Genomic DNA, 18,619 nt, shown 5'->3' with positions numbered 1-18,619 from the left:
GACACAGAATAAAGCAGGTTTGGACGGCACTGGGTGACTCTGTGCCTCGCGGACGAGAAATAACTAACCATGGGCAAAGGAGATCCTAAGAAGCCGAGAGGCAAAATGTCATCGTATGCATTTTTCGTGCAAACCTGCCCAGAGGAGCACAAGAAGAAGCACCCAGATGCTTCTGTCAGCTTCTCAGAATTTTCTAAGAAGTGTTCAGAGAGGTGGAAGACCATGTCTGCTAAAGAGAAAGGTAAATTTGAAGACATGGCAAAGGCGGACAAGGCCCGTTATGAGAGAGAGATGAAAACCTATATCCCTCCTAAGGGCGAAACAAAAAAGAAGTTCAAAGATCCCAACGCGCCCAAGAGGCCTCCTTCGGCTTTTTTCTTATTTTGTTCTGAGTATCGCCCCAAAATCAAAGGCGAGCACCCTGGCCTTTCCATTGGTGATGTTGCGAAGAAGCTGGGAGAGATGTGGAATAATACTGCTGCCGATGATAAACAGCCCTATGAGAAGAAGGCTGCTAAGCTGAAGGAGAAATACGAGAAGGATATTGTTGCATACAGGGCTAAAGGCAAGCCTGATGCCGCCAAAAAGGGAGTTGTCAAAGCCGAGAAGAGCAAGAAGAAGAAGGAAGAGGAGGAAGATGAAGAAGATGAGGAGGATGAAGAAGAGGAGGAAGATGAAGAAGATGAGGATGAAGAGGATGATGATGATGATGATAAGTTGGTTGTAGCGCAGTTTTTTTTCTTGTCTATAAAGCATTTAACCCCCCTGTACACAACTCACTCCTTTTAAAGAAAAATAAATTGACATGTAAGGCTGTGTAAGATTTGTTTTTAAACTGTACAGTGTCTTTTTTTGTATAGTTAACACACTACCGAATGTGTCTTTAGATAGCCCTGTCCTGGTGGTATTTTCAATAGCCACTAACCTTGCCTGGTACAGTATGGGGGTTGTAAATTGGCATGGAAATTTAAAGCAGATTCTTGTTGGTGCACAGCACAAATTAGTTATATATGGGGATGGTAGGTTTTGTTTTGTTTTGTTGTGGTTTTTTTTTCATCTTCAGTTGTCTGATGCAGCTTATACAAAATAATTGTTGTTCTGTTAACTGAATACCACTCTGTAATTGCAAAAAAGAAAGAAAAAAAAAGTTGCAGCTGTTTTGTTGACATTCTGAATGCTTCTAAGTAAATACAATTTTTTTTATTTAAAAAAAAAAGAATAAAGCAGGTTTCAGGGCTCTTATATATAGAGTCACTATGGGTCGCAAGTGACTCAACAGCATATAACAACAACAAACATAACACGTCACAAATACACATTTCCTCCATTCTTACTCTTAGCAGATGTCGTTTACATTCCTTCACTTTCTCAGGCCAAAAATCTAGATGTTTTCCTCAAGGCCCCGTTGATTATGATCTTCCGTCAGCTTCTTCACATCTCAGTTCCAAGGCTATTTCCACATAACATTTTCTAAAACAGGACTCTCCACCAAATTTGCCTTTTACACAATTTTATTTATCTTCATTTTCCCTAGTCATATCTGTATTTAAATTGTAATTGAAAAATCGTATTTATTTATTTGTTGTCTGTTTCCCTCTAAGCAATATAATTTCTCTGATGAAAAGAGTCTGCTTCTCTGACTCCCTTCTGAGTCAACAGAGTCCAGACTTGTTTCTGGCAAAGAAGATTTAATTAGAAACTGATGAATGATGGAATGAGAGAATAAATCCTAAGATGATGAGAATTACAACAAATACTCTAATGTCAAGGTTACTAGCAACAGGTACTAACACAAAAGAGTATCTTCCTGACAAAGACAGGGAAAAATTACTTTTGTTGAGGTTGTGTGAGTCTTAGATTTTAAACATATTCCCTTGTCTCAGAAGCAATTCATCCCAAAGAAACAGCTAAATTTAAGTGACACCCAAGAAAATAATGAAGACGAACAACCCAAGATCGAGAAGCATGAGTTGGAAGAGGCTTAGATGTATTGCATCTTTCTTCATTCTATCAAGAGATCAAATACTGCAGAATGACAATTTTTTGCCCACTAGAAGGTGATAGAGCATTGAAACAATGCATGTGCCTCGCTATACAACCTAAACCCACATCCTACCTTTTCCAAACAGATGATTTTTCAAGTAAACACTTGGTAAGTCCATGGAATTAAAGATAAAGCCTCCATGGGACTTTCTCAAGTGACATAAAAGAATTAATGAGCAGCATTACGAAGAGAAGGGTCTTTTGCTTTTCTGGGGGGAAATAAGCAAAATCAAAAAGGGCTTGTTATAAATGACTGATCAAATTGTGAATGCTCAAGGGTAGTTATTTCTAGGGAAAGAAAGAGAAAGCTCTAGATTGCAAAAATGAACACAATTATCCATGCCTATTTTTAAGTATCAAACTCAAATTCATTGCCATCAAATCAGAATGACTCATAACTGACACTCAAGTGGTTATTTTAGGTAGATGTAAATTGTACCAGAGGGGACAGCCCATCTTTCATGCATGAAGCCTCTAGCGGATTTGAACCTCAACAGAGGTGCCACCTTTGAGGTTATCAGCACAACTCCCTACAGAGGACATACCAGAGCTCAATCAGACTTAGAAGATGGCTCATCAACTATCTACATTATGCAGATGATGGAACCTTGCTTGCAGAAAGTGAAGAGGACTTGAAGCATTTGCTGCAGAAGATTAAAGACTACAGTCTTCAATATGGATTACAACTTATCAAATGAACTAAAACCATTACCGGTGGACCAATAATAATTTCATGACATATGGAGAAAAGACTGACGTTGTCAACCAGTTCATTTTATTTGGACCCACCATTAACACCCATGGTAATAGCAGTTAACAAATCAAAAGACATGTTGCATTTGGAAAACAAGGTGTCAAAGACCTCTCCAAAGTACTAAAGTGCAATGATGCTTGTTTAAAGACTAGGATATGTCTGATCCAAGCCACAGTCTTTTTCAATTACTTGCTATGCATCTGAAAGTCAGACAATGAATAGGGATGAAGAAGAACAATTGATGCTTTTGAGTTGTGGTGCTGGATAAGAGTACTGAATGTCCCATGGACTGTCAAAAGAACAAACAAATATGTCTTGGAGAAAAATGCAGCCAGGGTGCTCCGTGGAGGCAAAGATGGTGAAGTTTCATTTCACATTCTTTGGACGTTATTAGGAGAGGCCAGTCCTTGGAAAAAGACATCAGGTCTGGAAAAGTGGAGGATCAGAGAAAGAGAGGAGGAAGACCTTCAGCAAGATGGACTGGCACGGTGACTGTTAACAATGGGCTTGGGCATGGTAGAAATTGTGAGGATGGTACAGAATAGGGCAAGGTTAAAGAAAGTCTTTGTAGAGTCAGCCTAAAACCACTGACTAGGCCTCATGGACACAGGAAATACCAACTCTAACCTGAAATGATTGGCTCCTGGGATACGACTGTCAAGAGTTGATCTAACTGTACTCTGGTTTGTATGGGATGAGAGTGTAAGAATTTGCCTTTATTTTAAGTAGTTGCTAACATTTTTCACATCTCACTATTTTCCAAGATCTTTTGCTGTTCTTGTTTTCAACTAACAAACTGGAAAACAAAGATTGTGGGGTTATAAAGTGGAAAGAAAAAAAAAGAAAGTTGATGCAACTGTAAATCAGATGACAATGAGGACTGCTGGGTATAAGGGCCCCTCTGAAATACCGGGAATATGGTGCATCAGGTGAGGAGCATGGGGGCATGGACATGGAGGGGGAGAGGGAGGGGAACTGGAAGGAGGAAAATGTGCAACAATGAATTAATTTTTTAAAATAAAATAATTATTTTTTTTAAAAAAAGGTGAAACACAGGTGGGGAGGAATGTGGAACAAGAATTTTAGTCCTCAATAGAATTCAGTCTTTCTGGAGCCATTGAGACTGGATGAACCTCTACAACTATTTCCCTGAGGTAATCTTTAAAGCTTAAACCTCAAATCAAAAAATAAAAAACAAAAAACAAAAAAAAAAACCTCAAATCATTTCAAAATTTTTATCTTTTGTTGTGTATATTTTCACCAAAATAATAATATTTTAATCCTAATAAAAAATATTCCATGTAGATAGAAATGGAAGAAGCATTGGATTATGCAGTATTTCTAGATCTTGAACAATGCGGGACAGGAGTGATTAGAAGGATTCTAGAACTGAATATTTGGCCAATCATAATCGGAGGACGTGCTATGAAAAGTCAGAATCCTTTCATTACACGTATTCAAAAAGACTTTCTTTTTTTTTAAAGTTTTTTATTATTATTTTATTATTTTGTGTGTGTATGTGCGTGTACTGTCAAATCAGATCTGACTAGTACAGGAGGAGATTGTCCCTCCTTTTCCCGGCAGAGCATCTGGTGGATTTGAACCGTGTGCCTCTGGGATTCCAGTGCAGCTTCTTGCCACTAGGCCACCAGAGCTCCCCTTCAAAAAGACTTTCATTTCCTGTATCAAGAAGGTAAATACCAGAACCGGAACCAGAAGATGATACCAGAATTGGCCTACCTGGGATACCTCATTACAAAATTGCCTTGCAAAATTAGGGAAGATTTTATGCTCATGGCCAGGCAAAAGGATCTAGAAAAGTAAGGGCAATGTGAAGTTTAAGGTTCTGTGAGGTCTTTATACCCTGGTTGTCACAGACAAAGAGAAGGCAAGGAAACTTGGAGCTGTCCCTGGCCCAGGTTTGGCCGTGAAGGAGCGGAAATGAACCAATGTGCTGATCTGAACGATAATAAGTTTTTTAAACACACACACTCAAAAAAGATTGTTGTGGTTGTGTACCGTCGAGTAGGAACTGACCCTCTGGCAGGTTTTCAGAGACAGTTAAAGCACAGGAGGAGACTGCTCATCCTTCTCCCACAGAGCAGCGGGTGGATTTGAACTGCTTGTCTTTGGGATTGCAGTGCACCTTCTTGCCACTAAGCCAATGGTGCTAATTGTAAAGACAGGGAGTTTTACTGGTTTTTTGTTTGTTTGTTTTTAAAAAAGCAAGCTGAGCACATGTTGTCGTTGTTGTTGTCATGTGCTGCCAAGCCGCCTGCAACTCATAGTGACCCTATGTACAGCAGCTCTGAACCCTGCCTGAGCCAACCTTATTGTCTCTGACACAACTACCTCCATTAGGCCAGTCACTGAGTCAATCCATTTTATCGAAGGTCTTCCTCTCATACACTATCCCTCCATCCTCCCAAGCATAATGTCCCTCTCCAAGGACTGGTCCCTGCTTGCAGCATGTCCAAAGAATGTCAGATGAAGCTTTAGAATCCTTGCCTCCAAGAAACAGCCTGGTCTCACCTTCTCTAGGACGAACTTGTTTGTTCTCCTAGCAGCAGTCCATGGTGTATATTCAATGCTCTTCTCTAGCACCACAGTTCTAAGGCATCAATTCTCCTTCTATCATCCCTAGTCATTGTCCAGCTTTCTGATGCACAGAATAAAGATCATGGCCTGACTCAGTTGCACCTTAGTCTCCAGACATTGTTGCTCTTCAGTACTCTGGAGAGGTCCCTGACAGTAGACTTTCCCAGTGCAATTTGTCTTTTGATTTCCTGGCTGCTGCTACCAAAAGTGTTGATTGTAGAACCAAACAAACTAAAGCTGTTAACAATCTCAGTCTCTTCACCCTCTATCTTGTTGCTGCCAATCAGCACAGTGGTGAGAATCTTTGTTTTCTTGATGTTGAGCTTCAATCCATAATTACGGCTGCAGTCCTTGACCTTCAGCAGCAGGTGCTTCAGGTCCTCCTCAGTTTTAGCAAGCAAAGTTGTATCATCTGCGTAACATAATTTAGAAATTTTTGTTGTTAATGAGTCTTCCTCCATTCCTAATGCCATATTCCTCCTAATAGAGCCCAGCCTCCCTGATGATCGGTTCTGCATATAGTTTGAAAAGGTATGGTAATAGGACACAACCCCTGGTATACACCCTTTGCAATTTTAAACCATGCAGTGTTTCCTTGCTCTGTTCTGACAACTGTCTCCTGGTCCAAGTATAGGTCTCACATAAACACAATCAAGTGTTCTGGGATTCCCATTCTTCTCAGATTTAGCCACTGTTTTTTGTGATCCACACAGTCAAATGCCTTTGTATAGTCAATAAAATACATACAGACATTCCTTTGGTATTCTCTGCTTTCGACCAAGATCAAACTAATACTAGTTATAATATCCCTAGTACTACGACCTCTTTGAACCCAAACCTGCCCATCTGGCAGTTCTCTGTTAACTGTTCTGTTCCAGTCATTTCTGGATAATTTTCAACAGACTCTTGCTTGCATGTGATATTGTTCAATAATTTCCACACTCTGTTGGGTCACCTCTCTTTGGAATGGGAACAAATATGGATCTCTTCCAGTCAGTTGGTCAATTGGTTGTTCTCCAGATTTCTTGGCACAACTTGGTGAGCACATACAGGGCAGCATCTGTTTGCTGAAATATGTCAATTGTATGCTGTCAATTCCTGGGGCCTTGTTTTGTGCCAATTCCTTCAGAATTTTGAACTTTTCAGAAGTTTGCACTTCTTCATCACATATGAGCTCTTGCTCCTATGTTGTTTCATTAAGTTCTTCTGTGTCAGCCAATTCTTTTTGGTACAGTGCCCGTGTGTGTGTGTGTGTGTGTGTGTGTGTGTGTGTGTGTGTGTGTGTATTTTTATACTTTCCATTTTTTTATGCTTCCTGGATCATTTTTTAATTTTTTTTAAAATTGTTATTATTTTCTGTGTGTGTGTACCATCAACCCCTCCTTCTCCGGCAGAGCATCTGGTGGATTTGAACCACATATCTCTGGGATTGCAGGGCAGCTTCTTGCCACTAGGCCACCAGAGCTCCCCTGCTTCCTGGATCATTTAAGATTCTTCCCAAAGCATCCTTAAGTATTGCAATTTGAGGCTTGAATTTGCTCTTCGGTTCCTTCAGCATAAGAAATGACCAGTGAGCTTGGCCCTTTTGATTTTCCGATTCTAGCTCTTTGCACATTTCATTTTAACACTTTACTTTGTCTTCCCACAGTGCCCTTTGAAATCTTCTGATCAGCTCCTTAATTTCTTGATTTCTTCCCTTTGCTTTGGCTTCTCAGTGCTATAGTACAATATTAAGACTCTCCTCTGACATCCATCTTGTTCTTTTCTTCTTCCTGTCTTTGTAATGACCTTTTGCATTCTTCATGGATGATATTCTTTGTATCCTCCCACAGCTCATTTGGTCTTTGCTCATTAGTGTTCAAGGCCTCAAACCTGTTCCTGAGATGGTTTTGAGATTCAGATAGGATAGACTCAAGGTCAAATTTTGGTTCCTGTGGATTTGATTTAACCTTCGTTAACTTCTGGTTGAACTTGCATATGAGTAGTTGGTGGTCTGTTCCACAATCAACAACTGGCCTTGTTTTCACAGCTGATATCAAGTTTCTCCTGCAGTTCTTCCCACAGATGTAGTTGATCTGATTCCTATGCATGCCATCAGGTGAAATCCATGTGTATGTTTCTTATAAGTATTTGCAATGAATAAGACATTCATTGTACAGAACTCTTATCATTCTGTCTCCAGCATCATTTTTGTCACCAAGTCCATGTTTTCCTACTACTGACCTTTCTTTCCTGTTTTCAACTTTTTAAAAAATATTTTATTATTTTTGTGTGCGTGTACCGTCAAATCAGATCTGACTGGTACATGAGGAGATTGCCCCTCCTTCCCCGGCAGAGCATCTGGTGGATTCGAACCGTGCACCTCTGGGATTGTAGTTGCAGCTTCTTGCCACTAGGCCACCAGAGCTCCCCTCCTGTTTCCAACTTTTGCATTCCAGTCATCCACTATTATTAATGCCTCTTGATTGCATCTTTGATTGATTTCTGACTGCAAAAGTTGGTGTAAGTCTTCTATTTCCTCCTCTTTGGCTCTAGTTGGTGCATATTTGAATGACAGTGATATTCACTGGACTTACTTGTATGCATATGGATATTATCCTGTCATTCAATACCCTGTATTTCAAGATGGATCTAGGGATTACTTTCTTAACTATGAAAGCAACCCCATTTTCCCTCACCTTTTCATCTCTAGCATAGTAGATCATATGATTGTCTGATTCAAAATACCCCATGCCAATCCATCTAATTTCACCATTATTTGTACGTCAATAGTATGTCAATATTTATAACATTCCCCATTTCTTTCTTAACAATGTTCAATTATCTTACGCGCATGCTTCTCACATTCCACATTCCAATCACTAGTGTCTGCTTAAGACTGTTCCTCCTCCTTGGTGTTTCCATAATTAAGGGCTCAGTCTCAGTTGCCATATCTGCTAGTCTACTCAAGTGTGCTCTATTGTACATAGGGTTTCTGAAGGCTTATTATTTAGAAGTGGATGGCCAATCCTTTTTCCTAGTCTGCCTTAATTGGAATGCTAAGATTTAGAAAACAGTATCTGACAGAAAAGCATTTTACAGAAAAGAGCAGATGAAAGACATTTCTCAATTATAGACGTTGAGTGCATAGATCTTGCATTTTTTTTCTTCTAAAAGAGAACCCTAAGTTTGAAAGACCAAGACTCTGATACGAAATATAAGGACATAAATTTTGGCTCCCTTCAGGACATTGAGCCTTCAAATTTTCCTTCAAAATCTCTAGTCCAGTAGAAATCATTCTATTACAAAAGTCTCCTAAAGTGGTTGTCTCACAAGATGATGTTGTTGTCGTATACCATCGAGTTGGAAACGACTTGTAGCTGACCCTCCAGCAGATTTTCAGAGGCAGTTAATTGCATGAGAGGAGACTGCCCATTCCTCCCTCACAGAGCAGCTAGTGGCCTTGAACAATGTGCCTTCAGGATTAAGGCACATCTTCTTTGCCACTAGGCCACCAGAGCACCCTGCAAGATTATGTGTCCCTGTAACAATGAATGAATGGAAATCCAAAGTCTCTGTAAATTTTCATTGAAATTAATAATAAGGAAAAGTGGGGGAGGAGATTATGTGTCTCCAAATTAAATTGTACTTTTGCCCCTCCTCATCGCCTCTAGGGAGCTCTGGTGGCCTAGTGGTTAGGCATTGCACTGCCAATCTAAAGGCTCATGGTTCAAATCCACCAGCTGCTCTGTGGGAGAAAGAAGGACAGTCTCCTCTGGTATGATTTCCAGTCTTTAAAAATCATAGCTCGAGGGTCAGCTATGAGTTGATTCTGATTCAATAGTAAACAACAACATAGCCCTTAGACCAAAATTTGGTTCAGGTTATAGCAGAGCTTGTAGAGAATGTAAACTCATTGCCACAGGAGGAAACTGCCCATTTACCAGATGAGCTGCAGCATGGGGCTCATTTGCACTGCAGGAATCGGAGCAACAGATACAGAAGTGATTGTGAAGGTTTTCACCTGCTTTGGAATGTAAGCCTGTGTACAAAACCCTTTACCGATGTGAGGGTGCTCTCCAAGACTTGGGATTTAACATGCTGTGAATGACTTTTTTTCCCCCATGAAGACATTTAAAGCTAGCCTTAAATTCTGGGGAGCTCTGGGAAGACTGGGCATAATAGTACCACCCCAAATGCTGTGGAGATGCTGAGGGAGTTGTCAGGAGTTTCAGCAAAGTGTCCTGGAAGAACTGAATTCTCATGGACTTCCCGGTAGTTGATTATGTCCCTGCAGAGGGCTGAGAGGACAGACAAGGCCCTCAGAAAAGCAATAATGAATGCAAAAGTAAGGTGGCATCAACATCACAGAAAGTGATGGGATTCTGATCTCTAAAAAGTGGCTGGGTGGGAGGAAATGATGTCACTAAGAAGTAGTGGAGGTGACAGAGTTCCAAATAACAAAGGCAGCTGGTAACACTTCAGTGTCAGAGCAATTGGATATAATTGCTTTAAAGGAAGATAAGGCTGCTACTGCAGCCCGGGAAGCTTGACCTGCAAGAATTTGTATCGGAAAGAAATAAGCGGGAGGGGGGAGGGGTTTGTGCGGGGAGAAGGGTGCAACAATGAATGAATGGAATTCCAAAATCTCTGTAGATGTTCATTGAAATGAAAAATAAACAAACTAAATTAAAATTAAAAAAGAAAGAAATAAGCCTTGTTATTCTTAAATTACATGGTCAGCCTGTGATGATTATATTTTCTAGAAGAAAAAAGATCAGACAGAAGACTTATGTCAGCCACCAAACAAAAATCACGATCCTTTCCACAATTTTGATATGGAAACATGGGCTCCTTTACATAATAGATTCAGTCTGCACGGTTGGTCGTCACCTGTGAGTAGGGCACTGAAACTGGTTTTGACTCTGCTCAAATGATTATGTCTCTCAACTTTTAAAAATTCAGACCTGCTCCAGTTTCACCTCCTAAAGCATGAGTAAGCCAGGAAGAATCAGCAGAAGCCCCTGGTTTGAATCCATGCAGATGTGCCTTGGCAGTCAGGCTTAGGAATCTACTTCTAAAAGGCCAGTCTTTAGAACCTTGTGGAGCATGGTGCGATTCCACAGACAGGGAGCTGTCAACTAGACTGCCACAACTTCGTCCTGGGGGGCAGCCCGTGAGTTTGAGCCGCCAACATTTTGCCTAAATTACTAACCACGTGACAGCATGCTTCCTTTATAATTGAAAACATTTAAATATCGTAAAACCTGAAAAAGTCAGAAAAATATTGTTTGGTACCATTGAGTACAACCCATAGCAACCCTACGAACAAAGGATCTGAACCTTGTCCTTTGATGACCTTTGTTTCCTCACACTTCACATATTAGAGCACATTGTGGTAGTTACCATAGTTGAGGGTCTTCTTCACTGACCCTTGGCCTTTTCTAGCATCATGTCCCTCTCCAAGGAACAGCCCCTCTTAACAACATGCAAGTATGTGAGGTGAAGCTTCATGACTCTTGCCTCCAAAGAGGACTCTGGCTGCAGCCTCTCCAAGACATATGTTTGTTCCTTTGGCCGTCCATGGGACTAACAGACGAATAGTTAATAGGTTTAATAACTAATATTAAAAACTGTAATATGAGTGCTGATTATGTATGCATGTCCACATTTAAAGAATGACTTGATAATAAAATGTTTTCATTTAAAAAAAAAAACCCAAAGAGAAGTGGCAACTGCAGCCTATCACAAGGAACGTGGAAAAACAAGACAGTCCCATCTAGTTCCAACTCTTGTGAGCTTCACTGTACATATTTGTTCCAGGGCCAGATTTCCTATTGGCCCGTATCTAACTTGGCTCACCTACTTTTCCCTGCTTGCACCACCATGGACCACATTTTTATTTGTTTTAAATCTCATTTGAAGACAAGCACACCTGCAGTTTCTATGGACCCTGATGAGATTCCTGTGGGTGGATGTCAGTTCTCTGGAAGGAAGCCTGGCCAAGCACAGATCTCACCCTGCCAATCATCACAAAGCAGAGAAGCAGAAGGAAGACAGCTTCTATGCAAACTCGCTGGCTCTTCTCCATTATCTTCTCATTGTGTTTCATCTACACCCAGAAAGCCCATCAATTCAGGATCAGGAAGGGCTAGGAGCCAGATTTCTGTTCAGCAATGATAGGTTCTCCAGGGGACTCTAACCACTTTAAGGCGGGTAGTAGTGGGGACAGGCAAAACAGAGAGTTCTGGACCGAGATATCAAGCCCCTGCCCAGCTGATAATGCTGTGGTGGCTCGTTTCTATTCTCGAGAGAAGTAAAATTAGTGAAGCAGTACACACACACACACACACACACACACACACACACACACACACTGTGGGAGGCGGGCTTATCTCGGGAATTACAACTGCCAAGCCAGAGAATCAGTGCCAAGCTGACATAGAACCTTCACCATTACAATCTTCCCCTTGTCAAGCTGGCACCTGTACAGATCTCTTCAAACAACAGATAATTCCTAAATAATGACAATTCTAAAACCCCACCTGCACCTAACATGATACAACCAACATTCATGCCAAAATGCACTAGTCTCATTTGTGTCTTTAATAAGAAAACAAGTCTATTTCATGAACAGTTAAAAGATGAGGAAATATAACAATTACAGTGTTTCTGAAAGTGGTCATTTGCTTTGTAGCTGGTATTTGGAACTCCCTTCTTCCACCACCCATTCTATATTCCCTTAGCCTTCCGCAAATACGTTAGCTGGTCTAGATTCTGTCTGGTGCTATGACCCAAATCTTCTTCCTGGAGAATTTGGACAATTGGTAATCATGTCAGAGCGGGTTGATGTATTTTTGCATTGGCTTTAATCATAGGGCATAGAAGTACTAAGGGATGATTAACAAATCTCTTCTTTCAGACACACTCTTCTTTACTGTTTCTACTATGTAACATCAATCTAGTTTCTTCTTGACAATCGGGATCATTCACATCAACAGTAGAGCAACCTCCTCCTTCACCTGCTGATCCAGAGGCATGAGCAGCACAAAGTGGGCAGGTGACATTCTTAATTTCCAGTTAGGTCAATGGAATCAGTATTGTACCTCTCAGCAGGAGTAGACATCTCTTTGGAACTAACATCTCTAGACTGACAGAGAATAAGGTCATAGGGACAAGAAGCAAAAATATTATGAGTGGGCGGATCATTAGTAGTAATAGTCCCACTCCCACTCACACCTCTTGGTTCCTGGAATCACAAAGTCTGACTATTGGAGAAAAAAAAAATCACGTTGGACACTATAGTTAGGTAACACGCAGTTTCTTAGAGAACACCGCCCCAACCCTGCCACTTGCCTAGTAACTGTACCTTTAGAAGACAATTGCATTGCTCCATCAAATCAGCTGCTTAAAAATAATGGGAAGCACAGTTTAGATCTCTGAATTCCACAAGTATAGGCTCTGCTCATAATTGTGGAAAATGAAGTGAGTCAGTGCCTTAATTTGAGGGGATACTGTGTGAGGTAATTTTGGGAAAAGCATTTTGTGCAGTAAAGGCAAAAATCTGTATCCACAGATGTATTCCTGTAAGAACAAAATGCTTCCCATTCCATAATGGCAGTAATCCAACATAATCAACCTGCCACCTGATTGCTGGCTGACTGTCCCTGGGAAAGGTTCCGTAACAGGGAATCAAGGTTGGAGGCCAAGTTGGCTTTAGTGAGCCCATATATAACCTCCATTCCTGCCACCATGGCCACTCTGTCCACTAGCCCACTGGGCAATGACAAGAGGCTGATGAGTAAAAAAGTGACTGCTTGCCATAGACAGTATCACCCTGTCTACTTAATTGCTAAATTCTTCTGCCAAGGTCATTCTTTTGTTGAGTATTCACATGAACACAAGTATCTTCATTCTCATGGCCTATTCAGAGAGACCTATCCATATCTCTCTTCCACATACCTCCTTGTCACCAATTTTTCAATCACTTCTCCTTCCAAGCAAAATTAATAACCAGGTGTACTGCTGAACATTCAGCCCATAGGGAAGACTTCCCTTGACCACTATCCTTCAGAAGTCCCAGAAAGGGAATGCAGAGCCCCCACTACCCACCTTCAAGTTGTGCCTGTGTATTACACAGAATCATTTGCAAACCATACAGGAGTTCTTCTTCCTCAGTTACCTGATTATTAGGAACTCCCCATGAGGCAATAGGTGCCAACTGGGAGAGAGGAGGTAATGGGATAGGACTGGAGACCAGGAGCCTTTGGACCCCTTCCTCATATAATGTATGCCTTCAGGTCCTATTCAAGTCCAATCTTGTATATGCCATTTAATGATGGGGTGCTGCTGGGATGTCCAATTTTAGGACTGTTACTACAAAATGATAAGGCTTTATTTCAATCCACAGTAGGAAACTGTTGGCTTTTATACCATGTAGAAGCAGAGACCAAAACCTTGAGCTCATCTTTCTCTCACTATTTTGTCTAGTTTAAGTAGTTAATTAACCAGCTCCATATACTTTTCATGCTGACAAAAATCACACAGAGGCTTGCTTCTCACCAAAACGTAATATATTTCCAACACTAATATTGTCATCTCACATCAGAGACTAGCAGATTCCTCTTTACTGGTGGAGACAGTCATCAGCGCTTTTTAAGACTAGTACGACTGTAGATCAATTTCGAAACCTCACTCTCATGATTTCGTTTCTCCAGAACCCCACTCTCAGTACCTAGTCTTTTTTTTCCCTTTTCTTGCTATGTGCTGGCCAATCAGATCTGACTGGCACAGGAGGAGATCGTCCCTTCTTCTCCAGCATAGCATCTGGTGAATTCGAACAGCGCACTTTGAAGTACCTAATGTCTTGAGCTGGGTTCTCTAGGGTTGCAAAACCAGTGAAGTACTTAATATTGTTATATATAAAATAAAAACCAGAGCCATAGCCATCTGATCAATTCTGACTCGTGGCTATTCTCCATTGTGTTACTGGAGCTGTAAATCTTAACAGAAGTAGACTGCCTCCTCCTTCTCCTGCAAGGTGGCTGGGAGCATTTGCACTCCAGACCTTTCATTTAGCAACTGAATAATCAGCCCACCATGCAGGCAGGACTCCTTTTCCAGAGAGGTGCTAAGTTGACACATAAAAGGAAATGCCATCAATTTCCTGCCAGAAGTTGGACTCATCTCGCGTAGTATTGAATTTCCCCATCAAATCCTGCCAACTGCCAGCTTGTGAGCCAAGCGCACAATATAGGGATTCCATCTGGGACTCCTGCCACATGCCAGGATTTCTCTGTCCTTCCCTCCAGAGGCTCCCGGAAGGCTAATCCGAGATCATACAGTCAGGTTTCTAATTTCCTAGGGGTCTCTCATCTTTATCTCAATGCTCTCTTAAATCTAAACACAGAATAAATGTTAATAATAAGGTAAGATTACCCACGTAATCCTAACATTTCTAAATGCAGCAATGTTAGCCAATTCTTTCCATTTTCTAAAGAAGTCCCAACGTGGAAGGAACTGCCCCTGAGAAATTCCGAATTCCAAACTACAGCCAGAAGATGGCAGCACACACCACCCCCAACTCCACACTCACCTGTGGCCAGGACACCTGGATGAACTCTGCTTCACTTTGACCTGCAGAGGTGCTATCTATGGCCACTGGAGCTGCCCACACATCACTGTTTCCTTTCAAATGTACATATCAACCAGATAAGCCAAACAACACAGCCCCAAATAAATCCTCATAACCTCAGTCATAGAGTAAATTCCCTTTCAAACATCACGAGGATTTTTGGTAAACATCTGGAATCACCACCGTCAAGTAAAACAGTCAGCTAAGGCGGCTGACTCTGCATCTTTTTGTTCATTAATTTGTTCACTAATGTAGTGTCCTCAGGGCAGCGGGAGGAGACCTCAAACAGCATCGGCAATCAACAGTGCTGGTCATGTGCTGGAACTGGTGAAGAAGAGGCAGTCCTGAACATCTGACTAGCTTCAAAGATAATTCCAACATTTACCGCAGCTCAAATTCAGCTGATATGGTGATGATTCTTTACATACCAAAAATTAATAAATTTATGATCCTATGCTTGACTTTTGCAATCATTTGGCTAGAAAAATTCATGCTTGGAAGGGTGGGACAGCGCAGGAGGGGAAGGCCCTCTAGGAGGTGGATTGATTCAGTGACTGGGGTAATCGGGATGGGTGTGTCAGAGACAGTGAGACTGGCCCAGGACAGAGCAGAGTTTAGGGCTGTTGTACATAGGGTCGCTATGAGTCGTAAGTGACTTAATAGCACATAACAACAACAACAAGGAAAAACTCAGCTCATTGCCATCATGTTGTTAACTCATAGCTGATGCTCTAGCGGGTTTCAGAGGCTGTAAATCACAAGGGAGCTTTACTCCTCTGGAGCTGCTGGTGAATATGAAGTGCCAGAGAGGTGTCAAGTTTAGGATACAGAACTTCCTATGGACTACGGAGTTCTCTTAATAGAGCAAATTACTTTATAAAATAGTTAGTGATGATGGGAGCTCGGGTGGCCTAGTGGATGGGACACTGTACCACCAACCCAAAGGCAGGCAATTAAAATGGATTAGCTGCTCTGAGAGAAAGATGGGCAATCTCCTTCCATGGGATTTACAGCCTCTGAAATTCGCTGGAGGGTCAGCTATGAGTTGGCTCCGATGTCAAGACAAATAATAACATTCAGTAACTGAGAGCAAAGTCCCTTTTATGCTGTTTGTGGAAAAAAGAGTATTGAAGAAAAGGCTGACCAAACTGGTTAACAAGTGTCCTACATTTAGGGCAATCACAAAAGTCTTAACAGTGCTGGAATCTCCATTTTCAAGCATGACTTGAAATTTTCAAGTAGACCTGGAATTCCCAAGCTTGTTGAGGTTTTTTTCTTTATACCTATTTTTTCTGGCCAAGCAACTGAGGGTTTTTTTAATTAATATTTTTATCATTCATATACTTTTAATCATGTTCTGTGAGATGGTGAATATGCCTAGATTGTATGCTGTATGCAATACTCACCCTCCCGTATACACACCCACACATGCAGGTACAAGGCTTTCTCTGAGCCTCACCTGTCCCCATTACAAGCCTCCCAGGACCAATGGGCCTGAGGCTGGGACAGAGGCACAGATCTGTCATGGCCCTTTGTGCTGACAAAGGCTGCCTGTATTCTCTGCGCCTGCCTGACATCCACCCCAAGCTGAATTCCCCTTGGCCCTGCTCCTGTGATTGCCAAGACTGAGGATCACCTCCATGGTTTGACCACAGCAGCCAATGGGGAGGGTCAGAGTGACTACAGAAACCTTCTGGGTCGAGCCACTCATTGTAGGACAAAAGCTTACGACAGATCACCTGTGTCTGTGGCACAAATCTGGGTGGCTATTAAGAACCTGTGGCAGCTGTGAAACCACCGGCATGGACAGTAGCAGTGTAGCCCCTACTTTCGTATGGATAAGGACTTTGGGGGTAGCAGGCAAAGTGACTTCTGGAATCATATTACCTTGTTTCTTCAAACTCTCAACAAAGATCCCTGAACAGGAGACAGGGACTCTGTATCAGAGGGAAAGGGCGGATAGGATCTGTTATGAGGAAATGGGGGATAAAGGGGATAGAATTCTGAAGACCTCAGCACTGAGGGGCCCTTTCTGTGCCTGTTTTCAGAGTGCTGGCTTCCAGTGGAAGCATGTGGTAGTCTCTGTCAAGGCAGCATCAAACTCCAGGCCCCTGGGCTCCAACTGAAATAGTCCCATTTCTCACCTCCAGATTAAGAAACAAAACAAAGACACAAAGTGACTGTCAAGGATTGAACTGTACCCTTAAAAAAAAGAAACACAGGTACATAAGGATGTAATCTAGAAACTCTGTAACACTTCCCTGTGATGATAAAACAAATAGCTGTAAGAGGATTAAAAGCCTGAATGCAACACTCCTTACTCTCACTGAGGCCCTGATCAAATGGAAGGGAGTTTCCCTGGAGTGTGGCCTGTGACATCTTTTATCTCACGAAAGACAAAGGAAAGGAAATTGGGGCGAGGGAGTAGGGGTGGAGGGGGCAGAGGCTTCAACATGGCCAAGAAATAATCACCAGGAAGTGAGTGCATCCCACTGGACTCATGTCCCTGCACTAGGAAGAGAAGGCCAAGATACATGGTGATCTATCTGTAAGGAACTCAGGGCCTACGGATGCTGAAGGAAACAAGGCCCTTCCTCCAGAACCAACAGAGAGGGCATTCCCCTAGAGCTGGCACCCTTACTCAGGATTTCTACCTTCCTAAACTATGAGAACAAATGGTTTGTGAAGGCCATCCACTTGTGGTATCTCTGTTACAGAAGCATTAAAATAACTGAAACAGTTGGTGAGCTCTGGTGGCCTAGTGGCAAGAAGCTACACTACAATCCTAGAAGTGCGCGGTTCAAATCCATCAGATGTTCTGTTGGAGAAGGAGGGACAATCTCCTCCCGTACCAATCAGATCCAATTTGATGGTACACACACACACACGCGCGCGCGCGCGCACATAAGTTTAAAAAAAAACTGAAACAGAGGCCTTCACACAGGCGGGCAGTTGGGTGAGGAGCCCACCTCCACTAAGATGTTTTGATATGGAAGAATTTCCCAAGCTAAAGGGATTAGGGCAACCTAGAGACCAGACAATGAAAAAGGTCCCTAAGATCCAATCTGTCTAGTTGTCTCAGTTCCTTGCAAGACAAGCAGAATATAACCAAAGGGGTTAAAACACCCTCAACTGCAGGCATCATCTCTGGAATTTGGCCTTCACCCTCAGAGTGGTGAGGGGCTGGGCTGACCCCACAGAGCAGAGCCCCACTCCATGCAGTGTGTTATCCTTTAATGAAGAGCTGGTCAGTGGGCCACCCCTCTCCCAAAGGCACCCTGCCGCAGATAGATGCCCTTCACCACGGGCTGCCTGAGAGGCAGGGTGGTCCTGAGGCAGCTAGCTCTGCTGAGAGGCCAACCTGCAGTGGCTAAGGAAAGGTGTCCATCTCTCGGGCCTAGGAACGTGACAGCAGCAACAAGGCCAAAGGCAGCTAACCTCAGGTCAGGGACGATGAGCAGAGTGGGTGAGGGCTCTCCTCGTTCTCTCTGAACCCCGGTGGGATCGAGGCCAGTGTCCAGGTGCAGTATGGTCTCCCTTTGAAGCCACTCTCTGCAAGTCCTTGGTCCTCAATTCCCCGCCAACAGACGTCCCATAGGAAACAACAGCTC

The 18,619-nt window shown here is 42.3% G+C and overlaps 1 pseudogene; it reads left to right on the top strand.

Moving 5' to 3' along the window:
• The first annotated feature begins 69 nt into the window (after positions 1-69).
• Positions 70-789, top strand: LOC102864214 (annotated as a pseudogene).
• The last annotated feature ends 17,830 nt before the right edge of the window (positions 790-18,619 follow it).

This window comes from Elephantulus edwardii, unplaced genomic scaffold, assembly GCF_000299155.1.
Source record: "Elephantulus edwardii isolate Elephantulus edwardi_28Jun2011 unplaced genomic scaffold, EleEdw1.0 scaffold00121, whole genome shotgun sequence".
NCBI classification, from domain to species: Eukaryota; Metazoa; Chordata; class Mammalia; order Macroscelidea; family Macroscelididae; genus Elephantulus; species Elephantulus edwardii.
The sequence above is the reverse complement of the archived record's forward strand: the minus strand, read 5'-3'. Positions and strand labels throughout refer to the sequence as shown.